Source organism: Semicossyphus pulcher, unplaced genomic scaffold, assembly GCF_022749685.1.
Source record: "Semicossyphus pulcher isolate SPU_LCO1_2020_fin unplaced genomic scaffold, fSemPul1.0.p SCAF_7, whole genome shotgun sequence".
NCBI classification, from domain to species: domain Eukaryota; kingdom Metazoa; phylum Chordata; class Actinopteri; order Labriformes; family Labridae; genus Semicossyphus; species Semicossyphus pulcher.
The window spans coordinates 2,218,397-2,232,772 of NW_027211748.1; the positions used below are offsets into that span (position 1 = coordinate 2,218,397).

A 14,376-nucleotide genomic window follows, 5' to 3' on the forward strand; every position below is an offset into this window, starting at 1 on the left:
CTTCTCAGTGCGCCCACTAATTCTGAACCAGCATCCCCCACAATAAAAACATACAAACTGCAGCTAATGAGCGAATAGATCATATTTACTGTTAACTTTTTTAAGTGTTTGCTCACAAAAACTTGCTACCAGCAGACTAGAGAATTTAGCATTAATTCTTACAGTGGTGGAAAGTAACTTAGTACATTTACTAAAGTAATGTTACTTGAGTATAACTCTGAGGTACTTGTTCTTTACATGAGTGTTTCCATTTTAAGCTGCTTTATTCTCTCACGTACATCTCACAGGAACGTCTCGTACTTCTTACTCCAGTACATTTACTGTGTGTTGTATTCTTGTTTTTCAGTCAGTTTCAATGACATAGTTAAGATGTACATGATTCCTAAACACAGATATGAGGGATATGTTTTGAGTGTGCCGAATGTGAGCAGAAATCTTTCTGAGAAACACGAGCCTTTAAAGTCCAGGGGTTTATGAATTTATTTGAAGAATTCATGAAAATGTATTATTTATCATTGACCTGCATATTAGCCACATACACATTTAAAAAGCTTACTACAAATAGGCGTAAGAGTAAATCATGCCTACATGTGTGTCGACTCAGCAGGACAAAATGAAATGATAAAAGTTGATCTGCAGAAGGATACATATTTGAAAGCAATACAAAACGCCTGAGAGCCTGACAGCATTATATTCCATTATATTTTTCTTTTTCCTTTACATAAATGAAGACATGTTTACCGTAAACTGATGCAAAAATAATCAACAGTCAACATGTAACGATTGCTTATATATTCATAATTTACATTTTTAACTGATAATCAAAGTGATACATTAGATGGATTTATGAGATGATGATGAGAAAAATACAGAAACTAGTCAGCATGTGTGCAGTTGGTGGACGGTCACTTGTTTCTGAGGATGGTCAGCACAAAGAGTCCACAGCAGTACACCAGACTCTTCGTTATCAGCAGGGTGTACAGCAGCAGGAGCAGCTTCACCTGGTACTGAGACGGGACAGAAGGGGCTGGTGGAAGTGATGGTGAGGGTCCTGGTGTTGAAAGCGTAGAATCTTCTGAAACAGGAAAGGAGTTATTAAAAATGTCAGCTATCTGCTGCTCTCCTCTCTCTGACATCATCACCAAATGAAGCTGAATCAGTGCTGAACACAGTCACCAAGCCTTCATTACCTTTTTCTGTTTGCGCCTCCACCGTGCTGCCCTCGTGCTGCACGTAGCAGCGGTATTCATACGAGCTGATCTCTTGCTGATGGATGGACAAGATGGAGGCAGTACATCCAGACTCTCCGAGCTTCAGCTGCCGTCCGTCAGCAGAGGGCAGCTCCTCCAGACGTCCATTCTCCTTTTGTCTTTTCCAGGAGAATTGGACCAGAGGAGGAAACATGGCTGAGGCCACACACAGCAGGGAGCTCTTCCCCTCCAGGTGGGCGCTGGGTGCTGCCGGGTACACGCTCACCACAGGCTTCACCACCTGCTCATCTGAAGTTTGATCGAGCAACAAGCAGCACACACACATTCACAATCACAATCAGGTTTATTGCCAAGTAAACGTTTACACATACAAGGAAAACAATGAACATAGAAACAGAATAAAAAGTACAAAGCTAGTTAACAGCAGTATTGTTACTGTCAAGGATCTTAAAGAAAAGATCAAATAAACAATCAAAATATGAAAAACAATATTATAAAATATGTGGGTGATTTGTTTTATTATTATTAGTTACATATTTACCTTGTAAGAAAACACATAATTTGATGACTAGTATATATTTACAGCCACTGTAATTACTAAAGACACAAATCAATACAACTATTCATTTATAATGATTTTTATAGATTTTTATACATAGATTTTTAATAGTTTTTAAATTTATGTTATGAAATGTTAAATGTGAATAAAGTTTTTTGTTTTGTAAAATGAAATAAAAGTTTAAACTATTCCTACGTTTTATATATGATATTATAGATCATTTCAAATAATACATTGTCAAGATTATAAAGTCTGTAAAAGTGAACAAAAGTGCAAATATTAACTTTGACATATAAAATACAGTTGCTGTGAAGTTAAATTTACAGTCTCAAACTTATTTAATTATTCTTTTCAACATATTTATGGATAAGAGCTTGTTTATTTATGTTCACTGACATACATTCAATTATAATAATATAATAAGTTATCTTGTTATCAAAGAAGAACAGTTGATATCATTAAATAGTGATATCTGTAACTTATATCAGACTCAGACTATGAACCAGTTTTATCGGCTGCAGAATAAAGAACATCCTGAGCTGTGCAGTCACATTTTAACATCTTTTCACAAGTTAGGAACATTTTTAGTCACAATAGCTGCTTGGCTGCAAAGATTGTCTACTGACAATAACAATTGAAAATGCAATGCCTTAAGCAACTAAAACTAAGATAATTAATAAATGTTTATTCTTACCTGTAACAAACAGTCTCGTTCCAGAGCCAAAGATGTAGTAGTAGTTCAGGTAGCTTCCCCCCACAGTAAAAACAACTGATACAAAAACCTGTGTGCTGCTGAACAAATTGTGAACCAGGATCAGATTACAGCTCATGTCTTCCTCTGATGTTCATGTCGACATAAATGTCTCTTCTTTTATATTTTCCTAGCAGTGTTCCTCTATTGATGCTAATGTGTGTTGGTCCACTTCTTTAGTCCACATGGATTGGACTGGAGCCAAAGGATGGGTGAATGGATTCATATGAAACGTTGTACAGACGTTCTTGGTCTCCTGAGGATGAAATGAATAACTTGTTAATTCTGACGTTTCGTGTAGCGCCACCTTCAGTTGGAGCATGAGGATGAACTGAGCATTCATTTTCCATGTTGTTATTTATTAGTTTGTCTTTTCTTTTATTGCACGTCTTGTTCATGGATTTAAAGATGCTGCATGTGTGGTACACTTGAAATCTGAATGCTTTCGTATCTGCTGTGTGAGATTGCTAATGTATGATGTATTTTTTTAAGTACAGATGCACTTTATTTTTATCAACAGAAGAAAATATTTTTGTATTTAAGTTAAAATAACTAATTCCACCTTTAAAGTGCGAAAGTTCGCGAGGAATAAGAAAAGTGGAACCTATGTACCAGAGCGGAACTAATGTGCTGCTGGACTAACAACAGTCAAGTGTTGTTGCGCCCAGGTCTCCTAAGGTTGGGGCTCCTGCTCTCTCCTAGGAGGATTTTTGGGAAAAGAAATGACGGTTGTGTTTTCATTCCTCCGACATATCATCTGTGTTCACAGGTCAGTAAACGGTGGAAAAACACTGAAAAACCTAACACTGAATGTTAAATTAAATGTTACCAGCTTCGGAAGAGTTTTGTTGTTGTTATACGTGTGTAATTACGTGTAGCAGGCGGGAGTATAGAGCTGCACGCAGCGGCTTTTACAAAATGGCCATTGTTACCGCATGAGCGGGGATAATAATTAGGCTAACTGTGTACATTTATAAGCTTCATTTATAACGCCATGGCCCTGAATACTTGAGTAATATATATCATATGTGTAAATAGGTAATTATTTTCTATGATACTTCTATGGGTTGTGGAGTTTGTTAGTGATGTACATTAAGTTACTGTTTAAACTGTGTATTTTCTTTAGTAGCTAATCAAATCAATCAATCAAATTTTATTTGTATAGCGCCAAATCATAACCAGAGTTATCTCGAGACACTTTACAGAAAGAGCAGGTCTAGACGATGTGGGCTTCATAGATAACTGGCAGACATTCTGGGGAAAGCCTGGTCTTATCGGAAGAGACGGCATTCATCCCACTTTGGATGGTGCAGCTCTTTTGTCTCGTAATATGGCTAAGTTTGTTAGTCGTAAAACCTGACAAACCAGAGTTGAGACCAGGAGGCAGAGCTGTAGTCCTACACACTCCTCTGAGCTTCCCTGTGAGCAGTTTCCCAGCCACAATGTAATGTTTTAGAGACTGTGTCTGCCCCCCAACCCAGGCCTTTTATTACAGTTAATTCAAACTCAAATAAAAAAGGAGTAAATCAAAAAAATTTAATAAAAATTAAAACAACAACCAAAGTTATTCCAAAAAATATGAGAATTAAATGTGGTCTGTTAAATATCAGATCCCTGTCATCTAAAGCTCTATTAGTGAACGATCTGATATCAGATTATCATATTGATTTACTCTCTTTAACTGAGACTTGGCTGTGTCAGGAAGAATATGTCAGCTTAAATGAATCCACTCCTCCCAGTCATCTTAATACTCATACTCCTCGAGACACTGGTCGAGGTGGTGGAGTGGCAGCTATTTTCAGTTCTAGTCTTCTAATCAACCCTAGACCAAAACTTAGTTTCAGCTCTTTTGAAAGCCTTGTTCTGAGTTTTTCACACCCAGCTTGGAAAACTTTACAGCCTGTTTTATTTGTGATAGTATACCGCCCTCCTGGCGCATACTCTGATTTTCTAACTGAATTCTCAGAGTTTTTATCAGATTTAGTCCTGAGTTCAGATAAAATAATTATTGTAGGGGACTTCAATATTCATGTAGATGTTGATAATGATAGTCTTAGCATGGCATTTATGTCCCTTTTGGACTCTATTGGTTTCACTCAAAATGTAAACCAGCCTACTCACCGCTTTAACCACACCCTCGACCTTGTTCTAGCTTATGGCCTTGAAACCGAAAACTTAATTGTCTTCCCACAAAATCCTCTTTTATCAGATCACTATTTAGTAACATTCGATGTCCTATTAACCGACTACTCTCCAGTTAACAAAAATGTACTCACAAGATGTTTGTCTGACAGGACTGTAGCTAAATTTAAGGAAACAATTCCAGCTGCTTTTAATTCTTTACCACATCTGTTTACTACAGAAAGCTCTTATGCTAATGTTAGTCCCTCTCAGCTTGATCAGTTTGTTGATAGTACTGCAGGTTTGCTGAGAAGTACTCTAGACTCGATTGCCCCCTTAAAAAAGAAGATTATTAAACGACAGAGGCTAGCTCCATGGTATGACTCAGAAACTCGTAACTTGAAGCAAATGTCGCGTAAATTTGAAAGAATGTGGCGATCCGCCAAAACAGAAGAATCTCGTTTATTCTGGCAAAATAGTCTTAATAAATACAGGAAGGCCCTACGGCATGCTCGAGGTGTCTACTACTCCTCCCTCATAGAAGAACATAAAAACAATCCCAGGTACCTTTTCAGCACTGTAGCCAGGCTGACAGAGAGTCACAGCTCCACTGAGCCAAGTATTCCTATAGGCCTCAGCAGTGATGATTTCATGAGCTTCTTTCATGACAAAATCCTAAAGATAAGAGACAAAACTTGTAACCTCCTGCCGTTAACTGGTGCAGATGTATCTTTGGAAACTGCTCAAAAACCTGATGTTTACCTTGACTGTTTTTCTCCAATTGACCTTCCTGAGCTAAATTCTCTGATATCTTCGTCTAAACCATCAACCTGTCTTTTAGACCCGATTCCAACCAAGCTGCTTAAGGAAGTCTTTCCCTCAATTAGCACTTCTTTACTAGATATGATCAATATGTCTTTATCGACGGGCTATGTACCCCAGTCTTTTAAACTAGCTGTAATTAAGCCACTTCTTAAAAAGCCTACCCTAGATTCAGGCACCTTAGCTAACTATAGACCTATATCTAACCTTCCTTTTATCTCAAAGATCCTTGAGAAAGCAGTCGCTAATCAATTATGTGACTTTCTTCATAACAACAGTTTATTTGAGGACTTTCAGTCAGGATTTAGAGTCCACCATAGCACTGAGACAGCCCTTGTGCGAGTTTCAAATGATCTACTTACTGCTTCAGACAGAGGACTTCTCTCTGTACTCGTCCTGTTAGATCTTAGTGCCGCTTTCGACACGATAGACCATCACATCCTGTTACAGAGATTAGAACATTTAATTGGCATTACAGGATCTGCACTAAGTTGGTTTAAATCTTATCTATCAGATCGATCTCAGTTTGTTAATGTTCATGATGTGTCCTCTATGCAAACCAAAGTTAGTCATGGAGTTCCACAAGGTTCTGTGCTCGGACCGATTCTTTTTACCTTATATATGCTTCCTCTGGGTAATATCATGAGGAAACACTCCATTAATTTTCATTGTTATGCAGATGATTCTCAATTATACTTATCTATGAAGCCAGATGAAACCAATCAGCTATCTAAACTAGAAGCATGCCTTAAGGACATAAAGATCTGGATGACTAGAAACTTTCTGCTACTTCATTCAGACAAAACTGAAGTTATTGTGCTCGGCCCAAAACACCTTAGAGACTCTTTCTCTAATGATATAGCTGCCCTAGATGGCATCAGTCTGGCATCCAGCACTACTGTTAGGAATCTGGGAGTTCTATTTGATCAGGATATGTCCTTCATCTCCCACATAAAACAAATATCAAGGACAGCCTTCTTTCATCTTCGCAACATAGCAAAAATCAGACACATCTTGTCTCAAAACGATGCAGAAAAACTAGTCCATGCATTCGTTACTTCCAGGTTGGATTATTGTAACTCGTTACTATCAGGCTGCCCTAATAAGTCACTAAAAACTCTGCAGCTGGTACAAAATGCTGCAGCACGTGTGCTGACAAGAACTAGGAAGAGAGAGCACATCTCTCCTGTATTAGCCTCTCTGCACTGGCTTCCTGTAAAATCTAGAATAGAATTTAAAATCCTTCTTCTTACTTACAAAGTTCTTAATGGTCAGGCACCATCATATCTTAAAGAGCTCATAGTGCCATATTACCCCTCTAGAACATTGCACTCCCAGGATGCAGGCCTGCTTGTGGTACCTAAAGTCTCTAAGAGTAGTGTTGGAGGTAGAGCCTTCAATTACCAGGCCCCCCTCCTCTGGAACAATCTACCAGTCAAGGTCCGGGAGGCAGACACCCTCTCTTCTTTTAAGAGTAGACTTAAAACTTAACAAAGAGTCGATCTAGACCTGCTCTTTCTGTAAAGTGTCTCGAGATAACCCTGGTTATGATTTGGCGCTATACAAATAAAATTTGATTTGATTTGATTTGATTTAGACAGACTCTTTGTTAAGTTATTTAAAGAGAGGCCCAACATGAATCCACCATGAGTAGCACTTAGCAATTCGGCACATTGGCAAGGAAAAACTTCCTTTTAACAGGCAGAAACCTCGAGCAGAACCAGACTCATGTTGAACAGCCATCTGCCTCGACTGGATGGGCCGAAAATGGGATAGAAGGAGATGCAGGATAGAGACAGGCATAGAGAGCAACAACAACATATGTTCTTGTTACAACAACAACATATGTCCTTGTTACATGAACAACAACAGACACATACTTATGGTTACAATGCCAATAATAGTGGTAGACTAGGGTGAAGATTGCCTAAATAAATAAATAAATAAATAAATAAATTAGCGAGAGAAGCAGAGTAATGATAAAGGCTGAGGTAATCGTAATTGTAACATTTGAAGTCAACAGGTCTACTATTAGCATTAGCAGCAACAATAATGATACTATGGGGAAGGCTGATGTTAGTAGTTGTTGCAGTCGAGCAGGTCCACAGCAGCAGGTGGTCTGCAGCAACGATCCCCAGGAACCTTCAAGACAAGGGATCACAAGAACTCCCGAGAAGATATATGGTTAGTAATGTTAATGGGACCAGAAGATACAGAGTTAATGAGCTGCATTAATATGACAGAGAGAGAGAGAGAGAGAGAGAGAAGGAGAGAGAGAGAGAGACAGAGAAACACAGAGAGAGAGAGAGAGAGAGAGAGAAGCTTGGTTTGTCAGATCCCCCCGGCAGTCTAAACCTATAGCAGCATAACTATGGGCTAGTCCAAGCCTGAGCCAGCCCTAACTATAAGCTTTATCAAAGAGGAAAGTTTACGTCTACTCTTAAAAGAAGAGAGGGTGTCTGCCTCCCGGACCTTGACTGGTAGATTGCTCCAGAGGAGGGGGGCCTAGTAATTGAAGGCTCTACCTCCAACACTACTCTTAGAGACTTTAGGTACCACAAGCAGGCCTGCATCCTGGGAGCGCAATGTTCTAGAGGGGTAATATGGCACTATGAGCTCTTTAAGATATGATGGTGCCTGACCATTAAGAGCTTTGTAAGTCAGAAGAAGGATTTTAAATTCTATTCTAGATTTTACAGGAAGCCAGTGCAGAGAGGCTAATACAGGAGAGATGTGATCTCTCTTCCTAGTTCTTGTCAGCACACATGCTGCAGCATTTTGTACCAGCTGCAGAGTTTTTAGTGACTTATTAGGGCAGCCTGATAGTAACGAGTTACAATAATCCAACCTGGAAGTAACGAATGCATGGACTAGTTTTTCTGCATCGTTTTGAGACAAGATGTGTATTTTTGCTAAGTTGCGAAGATGAAAGAAGGCTGTCCTTGATATCTGTTTTATGTGGGAGATGAAGGACATATCCTGATCAACTAGAACTCCCAGATTCCTAACAGTAGTGCTGGATGCCAGGCTGATGCCATCTAGGGCAGCTATGTCATTAGAGAAAGAATCTGTAAGGTGTTTTGGGCCGAGCACAATAACTTCAGTTTTGTCTGAATGAAGTAGGAGAAAGTTTCTAGTCATCCAGATCTTTATGTCCTGAAGGCATGCTTCTAGTTTAGATAGCGTCTGGCTTCATAGATAAGTATAATTGAGTATCATCTACATAACAATGAAAATTAATGGAGTGTTTCCTCATGATATTACCAAGAGGAAGCATATATAAGGTAAAAAGAATCGGTCCGAGCACAGAACACAAGAACATCCTTCAGGAGGGGATCAGCTTCCTGCAAGGATTGGAGGTCACCAGCAGAGTGGGATGGAAGAACGGAGGCCACAGACTGAGTCGCAGACACCGAAGGGCCTAGGCGTGGGTCTCGTGGGAAGTCAACAGGGACGGTAGTGCCAGAGGTCAGAGTCAGAGTCAGAGTCAATTACAGAAGAACCAGACACATACTGACGAAAAAGTGCATCAGCGTTCCTATTGTTACGGCCTGAGCGATATTTAATTTCAAAGTCGAAAACAGCAAGTTGTGCAGCCGATCGGTGCTCAGTGGCCCCCAATTTGGCAGACTCAAGATAGCTCAACGGGTTATTATCTGTATAGACAATGCACTTGTGCCCCAACAGGTACTCCCGGAACATCTCCGCCATGGCCCACTTGAGCGCAAGAAATTCCAGCTTCATGGAGCTGTAGTTGGATATGTTATGCTCAGTGGGCCAAAGGCCCCTGCTGGCGTACGCCACTGGTCTAACACCACTGTCAGTCTCCTGCAAGAGGACAGCCCCCAAGCCACTGTGGCTGGCATCAATCACTAAAATAAAAGGGCGCAAGAAGTCTGCATAGGTCAGCACCAGGGCAGAGACTAGCTTTGACTTTAGGGCCTCGAAACTTTCCTCACACTTTGGTGTCCATGAAGACGGGCATGAAGTCGGACAGGAACCCCATCCAGCAGGGGTATGTCATGCAAGATGAGATCGGAGCAGCCCAAGTCACCGTTATGGGCCGAGAAGACTGAACTGTATGTCGCAGTAACGATCTTACACCTGCCTGGTCCTGCTCAGCCATCGCTTACAGATCCAGTGACTCAACCCTGTCTGGCACTGAGGTGGCATCTGTCTGGGAAAAAACAGTTGCAATAGTGGGCCCCACCTGAGTCATACCTGCAGGTAGACTGACGACCTGGGCAACATTTAAGGCACCGAGACCAGTCCGTGGGTAAAGGAAAACCTCTGTGGTCGCAACATTAACCACAAGGATGTACACTGTGCCCCGGATTACCTGTACAAGGCATAGAGAGGCTAACAGTCCAGCTGGTAAACCAGACTCCGGGGGCTCGTACAGTACACCCTGACCCGAGAACTGTTCCGGACAGGTACTTGCAATCAATTTCATCACGCCACCAGCTATGCGCACAGTCAGTTTACCTCGAATCCTCACAGTACCAGTAGGGCTCCTGGGAACCTGAGAAGCAGACTGGTGGCAGTTCTGTAAGCGCTGCAATGACTGAACCAGGTGCCTGTGACACTGGCGGTGATTCAAGAAGAGAGGGGCCAAATGCAACAAAGAGCTCCTGATATCATCGGCGAATCACATTTGTCCCCAGGATCCCAGGGACGGAAGACACAGCACCAGGAGGGTCTTTGACCACCAGGATCCCACAACGGGGCATCGCCTTGCTGCAAAGTACCACATCAAGGTCCAAGTAGCCGATGTTGGGGGTTGCTTGGCAATTGGCTTGCCTCAACTGCAGCCAATGACAAGAATGAAGGCGATCATGGCCCCAAGGTGCAAACTGTGCCAGAAAGAAGCTTTCAGTGACTGTGGACAGCATGGAACCAGTGTCCACCAAACACGAAACAGTAACTCCTCCGATCAAGACATCGATGTTTGGACAAGAAGCAATTAAATCAGCCGCACCATCTTGTGAGCCTATGGACTCCCCAACTGAGCTGTGGCTCAACAGCTCAGTGGGCTTCAGTTTTCTGGCTGGTAGGAAGAATGGGTAAGCCGGGCCCCACTAGAGTTAATACCAGCCACAGAATTAGAATGACCACGAGGAGGAGGCCACTCATTAAAGACCACAGATTAAAGGCCCCTGGTGTGAAGTCCAACCTTGAAAGCTGGGACCCTATAGGGAGGCTACGGTCTGGGTGAGCTGGTTAAGCTGATCCTGTTGACGCTTCAAGAGATCCATCAATTCACCCAAAGCTGGCTCTGGTGGATTACCAGGAGGGGCAGGTTGGAGGTGACACTGCACTCCGTACTGCAGACCATAAGCGGATGGTTGTTACATGCGCTCCCCCTACTGGTTATTTGTGTCAAGGTCTGTTCTCACCCTGTTAATGCTTTCAGGTGTGGGTAATCCACCTGATGGAGGAGAGCCCATAAAAGGGAGGGGCAGAAAAACAAAACTCTCTAGTCCTCTTTGTCTGATGGCTTCACAGCAGCAGCAGGAGCAGCTGAAGCTACTCCTTTGTTAATTTGAGTGTGCTTTGTGCTTTCTTTAATTATTTTCTGATGGGAGCGGTAGTCTAGTTTTCGGTTTTGTTTCTTTACTAGGGTTTAGTTTTTGGTTAAGTTTAGGGAAGGAGGAAAGACACCAGATCCTACGGCCCTTTGTGGGCTGGTCTGAGTGTCTTCCTGCTTTTGTTTGGATTGGCCGGCCCATCAGTATTTGTTTAGGTTTGATTTTGAAATGGGTTGTTTTGTGGGTTATTTTGATTTTGATAAATAAATTCTTGTTGATTTTGGCAAACTCTGACTCTTTATTATGTTTGGCCTCTTCGATTTGAGAGCCTTTGGTGAAGTCGTAACAATGGTGAAGAGAAGCTACGCCCCCTAGCACCCCCTGGGAGACCCTCCCTCTCCCACCTAAAAGCCTCACTACGCAGCTCTAACAAGGTAACCGTGGGCTGGTGACAAACTAACTGTTTAAGCTCCCTCCGAAGAGCACTATCAAGGACGTGCTCAATGACGTGATCTCAAAGGAGAACATCTGCATTGGGCATTCCATCAGGTGCACGTTGCTTGACCTGCTCCATTTAAGCCATTGGAGCTAAGGAAAACTCTTGCAATGTCTCACCTTCAAGCTGATGTCAAGAAAAGAAGGCCTGCTGTAAGGTAACGTATGACTGAGAGCAGCCATATAGCTCCTTTAAGGTGGCGAGAACCTGGGTCTCCTCGCTCTACACTAGGGCGAAACTTGATCTCTTCCTTTGCCTCCCACTCCAAATGATCAAATATAAACATGGCCTGGTCAGTGGCAGAAAGGTGTTGAGCACGCACACACACCTGTATCTCCTCCATCCATTCAGCTATTCCTATGCCTGTCCTGCCATTAAACACTGGACACTTACGGTCTCTGGGTATGACTACCAGCTGCACTGTGACCATAGCAGCAACACCTGTAGACGGGACCTGACAAGCTGGAGCAGAGGAAGACGAAGCAGCTCCCCCAGAGCCCCCCAGGGAAGCGGCCCACTCCTGAAGAAGACACTCATTATCTGCCCTAAGCTGTAACAATAGGTCCCTTAGCTGCTGCACCTCCTCATCCATGACAACTGAGGGAGCTACACGGAAGCCTTAAAATATGATTTGACAAATCAAGTGGATCCCCAGACTAACGCTGCCGTTTCTGGCTCTACCACCACACATGCATCAAACACAACCCAAATAGAAAACGCAACACAACGTCAAGACAAAACAGTCTCTGCCTTTTAAATGTGGAATCCTGCCGGCAACGCCAGAATGTGGTAGGAGCAGGGCATAAAGTTGAGTCGGCAACGCCACCCAGGGGAATTTCACCCCCTGGGAATTCTAATTAATTTTTTTAAGAAGAAAGGAGAAAGGTCACGCAAGCTCGTGATACCACTGGTATCTGGATGACTAGAAACTCTGCAACTTAATTCAGACAAAACTGAAGTTATTGTGCTCGGCCCAAAACACCTTACAGATTCTTTCTCTAATGATATAACTGCCCTAGATGGCATCAGCCTGGCATCCAGCACTACTGTTAGGAATCTGGGAGTTCTATTTGATCAGGATATGTCCTTCATCTCCCACATAAAACAAATATCAAGGACAGCCTTCTTTCATCTTCGCAACATAGCAAAAATCAGACACATCTTGTCTCAAAACGATGCAGAAAAACTAGTCCATGCATTCGTTACTTCCAGGCTGGATTATTGTAACTCGTTACTATCAGGCTGCCCTAATAAGTCACTATAAACTCTTCAGTTGGTACAAAATGCTGCAGCACGTGTGCTGACAAGAACTAGGAAGAGAGATCACATCTCTCCTGTATTAGCCTCTCTGCACTGGCTTCCTGTAAAATCTAGAATAGAATTTATAATCCTTCTTCTTACTTACAAAGCTCTTAATGGTCAGGCACCATCATATCTTAAAGAGCTCATTGTGCCATATTACCCCTCTAGAACATTGCGCTCCCAGGATGCAGGCCTGCTTGTGGTACCTAAAGTCTCTAAGAGTAGTGTGGGAGGTAGAGCCTTCAATTACCAGGCCCCCCTCCTCTGGAACAATCTACCAGTCAAGGTCCGGGAGGCAGACACCCTCTCTACTTTTAAGAGTAGACTTAAAACTTTCCTCTTTGATAAAGCTTATAGTTAGGGCTGGCTCAGGCTTGGACTAGACCATAGTTATGCTGCTATACAGGTGCATCTAAAAAAATCAGAATATCGTGGAAAAGTTAATTCATTTCAGTAATTCAATTCAAAATGTGAAACTCATATATTATATAGATTAATTACACACAAAGTGAAATATTTCAAGCCTTTATTTCTTTTAATATTGATCATTATGGCTTAGAGCTAATGAAAACCCAAAATTCCATATCTCAGAAAATTTGAATATTAGACCAATTAAAAAAGGGATTGTTACTACAGAAATGTCGGCCTTCTTAAAAGTATGTTCATGTATGAACTCAATACTTGGTCGAGGCTCCTTTTGCATGAATTAATGCATTAATGCGGCGTGGCATGAAGGCGTTATGGAAGCCCAGGTTGCTTTAATAGAGGCCTTTAGCTCGTCTACATTGTTGGGTCTGGAGTCTCTCATCTTCCTCTTGACGATACCCGATAGATTCTCTATGGGGTTCAGGTCAGGGGAGTTTGCTGGCCAATCAAGCACAGTAATACCATGGTCACTAAACCAGGTACTGGTACTTTTGGCAATGTGGGCAGGTGCCAAGTCCTGCTGGAAAATGAAATCAACATCTCCATAAAGCTTGTCAGCAGAAGGAAGCATGAAGTGCTCTAAAATTTCCTGGTAGACAGCTGCATTGACTGTGGTCTTTATAAAACATAGTGGACCAACACCGGCAGATGACATGACTCCCCAAATCATCACTGACTGTGGACACTTCAGACTGGACTTCAAGCAACTTGGATTCTGTGCCTCTCCACTCTTCCTCCAGTCTCTGGGACCTTGATTTCCAAATGAAATGCAAAACTTACTTTCATCTGAAAAGAGGACTTTGGACCACTAAGCAACAGTCCAGTTCTTTTTCTCCTTAGCCCAGGTAAGACACTTCTGACGTTGTCCCTGGTTCAGGAGTGGCTTGACACGAGGAATGCGACAGCTGTAGCCCATGTCCTGTGTAGTGAGGACAGAGGTGGACCTCACTAGTGTGGCAATACTGATAGCCATTTATCGGTGAGTGTTAACTCTAAATGCATTCCTTTCCAACTAATGGACCTTTGGATTAACACCGGGGAAGATGTTTACCAGACATCCTGGAACCTTCTCAGTGGTTTTACACTCAAAGTCATAAAGGCGACAAAAGTAACATTTCCCAGTGGACTATCAAGTCCTCAGACACTTCAAGAAACCACCC

The 14,376-nt window shown here is 42.2% G+C and overlaps 1 pseudogene; it reads right to left on the reverse strand.

Moving 5' to 3' along the window:
- Nucleotides 1-875: 875 nt before the first annotated feature.
- Nucleotides 876-14,376, reverse strand: part of LOC138612196 (immunoglobulin lambda-1 light chain-like) — a 29,953-nt pseudogene continuing 16,452 nt past the window's right edge.